The following is a 9,877-nucleotide window of genomic DNA, read 5'->3' as shown; positions in this document are numbered from 1 at the left end:
TAAAATACACAGAGACTGCTATTGTCTATAATATCTACAGGGGCTGCTATTCTCTATAATATACACAGGGACTGCTATTCTCTATAATATACACAGGGACTGCTATTCTCTATAATATACACAGGGACTGCTATTCTCTATAATATACACAGGGACTGCTATTCTCTATAAAATACACAGAGACTGCTATTGTCTATAATATCTACAGGGGCTGCTATTCTCTATAATATACACAGGGAGTGCTATTCTCTATAATATACACAGGGACTGCTATTCTCTATAATATACACACGGACTGCTATTGTCTATAATATCTACAGGGGCTGCTATTCTCTATAATATACACAGGGACTGCTATTCTCTATAATATACACAGGGACTGCTATTCTCTATAATATACACAGGGACTGCTATTCTCTATAAAATACACAGAGACTGCTATTGTCTATAATATCTACAGGGGCTGCTATTCTCTATAATATACACAGGGACTGCTATTCTCTATAATATACACAGGGACTGCTATTCTCTATAATATACACAGGTACTGCTACTATCTATAATATACACAGTCACTGCTATTCTCGCTTATATACACAGAGACTGCTATTCTCTATAATATACACAGGGGCTGCTATTCTCTATAATATACACAGGGACTGCTACTATCTATAATATACACAGGAATTGCTAATCTCGCTAACAGACACAGGGACTGCTATTCTCTATAATATACACAGGAGCTGCTATTCTCTATAATATACGCAGGGACTGCTATTCTCTGTAATATACACAGGGACTGCTATTCTCTATAATATACACAGGGACTGATATTCTCTATAATATACACAGAGACTGCTATTCTCTATAATATACACAGGGACTGCTATTCTCTATAATATACACAGGGGCTGTTATTCTCTATAATATACACAGGGGCTGTTTTTCTCTATAGTATACACAGGGACTGCTATTCTCTATAATATACACAGGGACTGCTATTCTCTATAATATACACAGGGGCTGTTATTCTCTATAATATACACAGGGACTGCTACTATCTATAATATACACAGGAATTGCTATTCTCGCTAACAGACACAGGGACTGCTATTCTCTATAATATACACAGGAGCTGCTATTCTCTATAATATACACAGAGACTGCTATTCTCTATAATATACACAAGGGCTGCTATTCTCTATAATATACACAGGGACTGCTACTATCTATAATATACACAGGAATTGCTATTCTCGCTATTAGACACAGGGACTGCTATTCTCTATATTATACACAGGGCTGCTATTCTCTAGAGTGTACACAGGGGCTGCTATTCTCTGTAATATTCACAGGGACTGCTATTCTCTATAATATACACAGGGGCTGCTATTCTCTATAGTATACACAGGGGCTGCTATTCTCTGTAATATACGCAGGGACTGCTATTCTCTATAATATACACAGGGGCTGCTATTCTCTATAATATACACAGAGACTGCTATTCTCTATAATATACACAGGGGATGCTATTCTCTATAATATACACGGAGACTGCTATTCTCTATAATATACACAGAGACTGCTATTCTCTATAATATACACAGATACTGCTACTCTCTATAATATACACAGGAATTGCTATTCTCGCTAATGGACACAGGGATTGCTATTCTCTATAATATACACAGGGTCTGCTATTCTCTATAATATACACAGGGACTGCTATTCTCTATAATATACACAGGTGCTGCTATTCTCTATAATATACACAGGGTCTGCTATTCTCTATCATATACACAGGGGCTGCTATTCTCTATAATATACACAGGGTCTGCTATTCTCTATAATATACACAGGGACTGCTATTCTCTATAATATACACAGGAACTGCTATTCTCTATAATATACACAGGGACTGCTATTCTCTATAATATACACAGGGGCTGCTATTCTCTATAATATACACAGGGACTGCTATTCTCTACAATATACACAGGGGCTGCTATTCTCTATAATATACACAGGGACTGCTATTCTCTATAATATACACAGGGACTGCTATTCTCTATAATATACACATGGACTGCTATTCTCTATAATATACACATGTACTGCTATTCTCTATAATATACACAGGGACTGCTATTCTCTATAATATACGCAGGGACTGCTATTTTCTGTAATATACACAGGGACTGCTATTCTCTATAATATACACAGGGACTGATATTCTCTATAATATACACAGGGGCTGTTTTTCTCTATAGTATACACAGGGACTGCTATTCTCTATAATATACGCAGGGACTGCTATTCTCTGTAATATACACAGGGACTGCTATTCTCTATAATATACACAGGGACTGCTATTCTCTATAATATACACAGGGACTGCTATTATCTATAATATATACAGGGGCTGTTTTTCTCTATAGTATACACAGGGACTGCTATTCTCTATAATATACACAGGGACTGCTATTCTCTATAATATACACAGGTGCTGCTATTCTCTATAATATACACAGGGGCTGCTATTCTCGCTAATATACACAGGGGCTGCTATTCTCTATAATATACACAGGGACTGCTATTCTCTATAATATACACAGGGACTGCTATTCTCTATAACATACACAGGAGCTGCTATTCTCTATAATATTCACTGGGACTGCAATTTTCTTTAATACACACAGGGAGTGCTATTCTCTATAATATACACAGGGGCAGCTATTCTCTATAATATACACAGGGGCTGCTATTCTCTATAATATACACACGGACTGCTATTGTCTATAATATCTACAGGGGCTGCTATTCTCCATAATATACACAGGGACTGCTATTCTCTATAATATACACAGGGACTGCTATTCTCTATAATATACACATGGACTGCTATTCTCTATAATATACACAGGGACTGCTATTCTCTATCATATACACAGGGGCTGCTATTCTCTATAATATATACAGGGGCTGCTATTCTGTAGAATATACACAGGGACTGCTATTCTCTGTCATATACACAGGAGCTGCTATTCTCTGTAATATTCACAGGGACTGCTATTCTCGATAATATACACATGTACTGCTATTCTCTATAATATACACAGGGACTGCTATTCTCTATAATATACGCAGGACTGCTATTCTCTGTAATATACACAGGGACTGCTATTCTCTATAATATACACAGGGACTGATATTCTCTATAATATACACAGGACTGCTATTCTCTATATTATACACAGGGACTGCTATTCTCTATAATATACACAGGGGCTGTTTTTCTCTATAGTATACACAGGGACTGCTATTCTCTATAATATACACAGATACTGCTACTCTCTATAATATACACAGGAATTGCTATTCTCGCTATTGGACACAGGGATTGCTATTCTCTATAATATACACAGGGACTGCTATTCTCTATAATATACACAGGGACTGCTATTCTCTATAATGTACACAGGTGCTGCTATTCTCTATAATATACACAGGGTCTGCTATTCTCTATCATATACACAGGGGCTGCTATTCTCTATAATATACACAGGGTCTGCTATTCTCTATAATATACACAGGGACTGCTATTCTCTATATTATACACAGGAACTGCTATTCTCTATAATATACACTGGGACTGCTATTCTCTATAATATACACAGGGGCTGCTATTCTCTATAATATACACAGGGACTGCTATTCTCTACAATATACACAGGGGCTGCTATTCTCTATAATATACACAGGGACTGCTATTCTCTATAATATACACAGGGACTGCTATTCTCTATAATATACACATGGACTGCTATTCTCTATAATATACACATGTACTGCTATTCTCTATAATATACACAGGGACTGCTATTCTCTATAATATACGCAGGGACTGCTATTTTCTGTAATATACACAGGGACTGCTATTCTCTATAATATACACAGGGACTGATATTCTCTATAATATACACAGGGGCTGTTTTTCTCTATAGTATACACAGGGACTGCTATTCTCTATAATATACGCAGGGACTGCTATTCTCTGTAATATACACAGGGACTGCTATTCTCTATAATATACACAGGGACTGCTATTCTCTATAATATACACAGGGACTGCTATTCTCTATAATATATACAGGGGCTGTTTTTCTCTATAGTATACACAGGGACTGCTATTCTCTATAATATACACAGGGACTGCTATTCTCTATAATATACACAGGTGCTGCTATTCTCTATAATATACACAGGGGCTGCTATTCTCGCTAATATACACAGGGGCTGCTATTCTCTATAATATACACAGGGACTGCTATTCTCTATAATATACACAGGGACTGCTATTCTCTATAACATACACAGGAGCTGCTATTCTCTATAATATTCACTGGGACTGCAATTTTCTTTAATACACACAGGGAGTGCTATTCTCTATAATATACACAGGGGCAGCTATTCTCTATAATATACACAGGGGCTGCTATTCTCTATAATATACACACGGACTGCTATTGTCTATAATATCTACAGGGGCTGCTATTCTCCATAATATACACAGGGACTGCTATTCTCTATAATATACACAGGGACTGCTATTCTCTATAATATACACATGGACTGCTATTCTCTATAATATACACAGGGACTGCTATTCTCTATCATATACACAGGGGCTGCTATTCTCTATAATATATACAGGGGCTGCTATTCTGTAGAATATACACAGGGACTGCTATTCTCTGTCATATACACAGGAGCTGCTATTCTCTGTAATATTCACAGGGACTGCTATTCTCGATAATATACACATGTACTGCTATTCTCTATAATATACACAGGGACTGCTATTCTCTATAATATACGCAGGGACTGCTATTCTCTGTAATATACACAGGGACTGCTATTCTCTATAATATACACAGGGACTGATATTCTCTATAATATACACAGGGACTGCTATTCTCTATATTATACACAGGGACTGCTATTCTCTATAATATACACAGGGGCTGTTTTTCTCTATAGTATACACAGGGACTGCTATTCTCTATAATATACACAGATACTGCTACTCTCTATAATATACACAGGAATTGCTATTCTCGCTATTGGACACAGGGATTGCTATTCTCTATAATATACACAGGGACTGCTATTCTCTATAATATACACAGGGACTGCTATTCTCTATAATATACACAGGTGCTGCTATTCTCTATAATATACACAGGGTCTGCTATTCTCTATCATATACACAGGGGCTGCTATTCTCTATAATATACACAGGGTCTGCTATTCTCTATAATATACACAGGGACTGCTATTCTCTATATTATACACAGGAACTGCTATTCTCTATAATATACACTGGGACTGCTATTCTCTATAATATACACAGGGGCTGCTATTCTCTATAATATACACAGGGACTGCTATTCTCTACAATATACACAGGGGCTGCTATTCTCTATAATATACACAGGGACTGCTATTCTCTATAATATACACAGGGACTGCTATTCTCTATAATATACACATGGACTGCTATTCTCTATAATATACACATGTACTGCTATTCTCTATAATATACACAGGGACTGCTATTCTCTATAATATACGCAGGGACTGCTATTTTCTGTAATATACACAGGGACTGCTATTCTCTATAATATACACAGGGACTGATATTCTCTATAATATACACAGGGGCTGTTTTTCTCTATAGTATACACAGGGACTGCTATTCTCTATAATATACGCAGGGACTGCTATTCTCTGTAATATACACAGGGACTGCTATTCTCTATAATATACACAGGGACTGCTATTCTCTATAATATACACAGGGACTGCTATTCTCTATAATATATACAGGGGCTGTTTTTCTCTATAGTATACACAGGGACTGCTATTCTCTATAATATACACAGGGACTGCTATTCTCTATAATATACACAGGTGCTGCTATTCTCTATAATATACACAGGGGCTGCTATTCTCGCCAATATACACAGGGACTGCTATTCTCTATAATATACACAGGGACTGCTATTCTCTATAATATACACAGGGACTGCTATTCTCTATAACATACACAGGAGCTGCTATTCTCTATAATATTCACTGGGACTGCAATTTTCTTTAATACACACAGGGAGTGCTATTCTCTATAATATACACAGGGGCAGCTATTCTCTATAATATACACAGGGGCTGCTATTCTCTATAATATACACACGGACTGCTATTGTCTATAATATCTACAGGGGCTGCTATTCTCCATAATATACACAGGGACTGCTATTCTCTATAATATACACAGGGACTGCTATTCTCTATAATATACACATGGACTGCTATTCTCTATAATATACACAGGGACTGCTATTCTCTATCATATACACAGGGGCTGCTATTCTCTATAATATATACAGGGGCTGCTATTCTGTAGAATATACACAGGGACTGCTATTCTCTGTCATATACACAGGAGCTGCTATTCTCTGTAATATTCACAGGGACTGCTATTCTCGATAATATACACATGTACTGCTATTCTCTATAATATACACAGGGACTGCTATTCTCTATAATATACGCAGGGACTGCTATTCTCTGTAATATACACAGGGAATGCTATTCTCTATAATATACACAGGGACTGATATTCTCTATAATATACACAGGGACTGCTATTCTCTATATTATACACAGGGACTGCTATTCTCTATAATATACACAGGGGCTGTTTTTCTCTATAGTATACACAGGGACTGCTATTCTCTATAATATACACAGGGACTGCTATTCTCTATAATATACACAGGGGCTGTTATTCTCTATAATATACACAGGGACTGCTATTCTCTTTAATATACACATGTACTGTTATTCTCTATAATATACACAGGGACTGCTATTCTCTATAATATACACAGGGACTGCTATTCTCTATAACATACACAGGAGCTGCTATTCTCTATAATATTCACTGGGACTGCAATTTTCTTTAATACACACAGGGAGTGCTATTCTCTATAAAATACACAGGGACTGCTATTCTCTATAATATACACACGGACTGCTATTGTCTATAATATCTACAGGGGCTGCTATTCTCTATAATATACACAGGGACTGCTATTCTCTATAATATACACAGGGACTGCTATTCTCTATAATATACACAGGGACTGCTATTCTCTATAAAATACACAGAGACTGCTATTGTCTATAATATCTACAGGGGCTGCTATTCTCTATAATATTCACAGGGACTGCTATTCTCTATAATATACACAGGGACTGCTATTCTCTATAATATACACAGGGACTGCTATTCTCTATAAAATACACAGAGACTGCTATTGTCTATAATATCTACAGGGGCTGCTATTCTCTATAATATACACAGGGAGTGCTATTCTCTATAATATACACAGGGACTGCTATTCTCTATAATATACACACGGACTGCTATTGTCTATAATATCTACAGGGGCTGCTATTCTCTATAATATACACAGGGACTGCTATTCTCTATAATATACACAGGGACTGCTATTCTCTATAATATACACAGGGACTGCTATTCTCTATAAAATACACAGAGACTGCTATTGTCTATAATATCTACAGGGGCTGCTATTCCCAATAATATACACAGGGACTGCTATTCTCTATAATATACACAGGGACTGCTATTCTCTATAATATACACAGCTACTGCTACTATCTATAATATACACAGTCACTGCTATTCTCGCTTATATACACAGAGACTGCTATTCTCTATAATATACACAGGGGCTGCTATTCTCTATAATATACACAGGGACTGCTACTATCTATAATATACACAGGAATTGCTAATCTCGCTAACAGACACAGGGACTGCTATTCTCTATAATATACACAGGAGCTGCTATTCTCTATAATATACACAGAGACTGCTATTCTCTATAATATACACAAGGGCTGCTATTCTCTATAATATACACAGGGACTGCTACTATCTATAATATACACTGGAATTGCTATTCTCGCTAATAGACACAGGGACTGCTATTCTCTATATTATTCACAGGGGCTGCTATTCTCTAGAGTGTACACAGGGGCTGCTATTCTCTGTAATATTCACAGGGACTGCTATTCTCTATAATATACACAGGGGCTGCTATTCTCTATAGTATACACAGGGGCTGCTATTCTCTGTAATATACGCAGGGACTGCTATTCTCTATAATATACACAGAGACTGCTATTCTCTATAATATACACAGGGGATGCTATTCTCTATAATATACACAGAGACTGCTATTCTCTATAATATACACAGAGACTGCTATTCTCTATAATATACACAGAGACTGCTATTCTCTATAATATACACAGGTGCTGCTATTCTCTATAATATACACTGGGTCTGCTATTCTCTATCATATACACAGGGGCTGCTATTCTCTGTAATATACACAGGGTCTGCTATTCTCTATAATATGCACAGGGACTGCTATTCTCTATAATATACACAGGAACTGCTATTCTCTATTATATACACAGGGACTGCTATTCTCTATAAAATACACAAGGGCTGCTATTCTCTATAATATACACTGGGACTGCTATTCTCTATAATATACACAGGGACTGCTATTCTCTATAATATACACAGGGGCTGCTATTCACTATAATATACACAGGGGCTGCTATTCTCTATAATATACACAGGGACTGCTATTCTCTATACTATACACAGGGGCTGCTATTCTCTATAATATACACAGGAACTGCTATTCTCTATAATATACACAGGGACTGCTATTCTCTATAATATATACAGGGGCTGCTATTCTCTATAATATACACAGGGGCTACAATACTCTATAATATACACAGGGACTGCTATTCTCTATAATATACACAGAGACTGCTATTCTCTATAATATACACAGAGTCTGCTATTCTCTATAATATACACAGGGGCTGCTATTCTCTATGATACACACAGGGTCTACTATTCTCAATAATATACACAGGGGCTGCTATTCTCTATAATATACACGGGGACTGCTATTATCTATAATGTACATAGAGACTGCTATTCTCTATAATATAAACAGGGACTGCTATTTTCTATAATATACACAGGGACTTCTATTCTCTATAATATACGCAGGGACTGCTATGTTCTACAATATACACAGGGGCTGCTATTCTCTATGATATACACAGGGGCTGCTATTCTCTATAATATACACAGGGGCTGCCATTCTCTATAATATACACAGGGACTGCTATTCTCTATAATATACACAGGAACTGCTATTCTCTATAATATACACAGGGGCTGCTATTCTCTATAATATACACAGGGACTGCTATTCTCGTTAATATACACAGGGACTGCTATTCTCTATAATATACACAGGGACTGCTATTCTCTATAATATACACAGGGACTGCTATTCTCTATAATATACACAGCGACTGCTAATCTCTATAATATACACAGGGACTGCTATTCTCTAGAATATACACAGGGACTGCTATTCTCTTTAATATTCTCAGGCACTGCTATTCTCTATAAAATACACAGGGACTGCTATTCTCTATAATATACACAGGGACTGCTATTCTCTATAATATACACAGGGACTGCTATTCTCTATAATATACACAGGGACTGCTATTCTCTATAATACACACAGGGACTGCTATTCTCTATAATATACACAGGGACTGCGATTCTCTAAAATATACACAGGGACTGCTATTCTCTATAATATACACAGGGGCTGCTATTCTCTATAATATACACAGGGACTGCGATTCTCTAAAATAATCACAGGGACTGCTATTC

This window comes from Cetorhinus maximus, unplaced genomic scaffold (assembly GCF_964194155.1).
Source record: "Cetorhinus maximus unplaced genomic scaffold, sCetMax3.hap1.1 HAP1_SCAFFOLD_992, whole genome shotgun sequence".
Lineage (NCBI taxonomy): Eukaryota > Metazoa > Chordata > Chondrichthyes > Lamniformes > Cetorhinidae > Cetorhinus > Cetorhinus maximus.
This window is presented reverse-complemented; position numbering follows the sequence as displayed.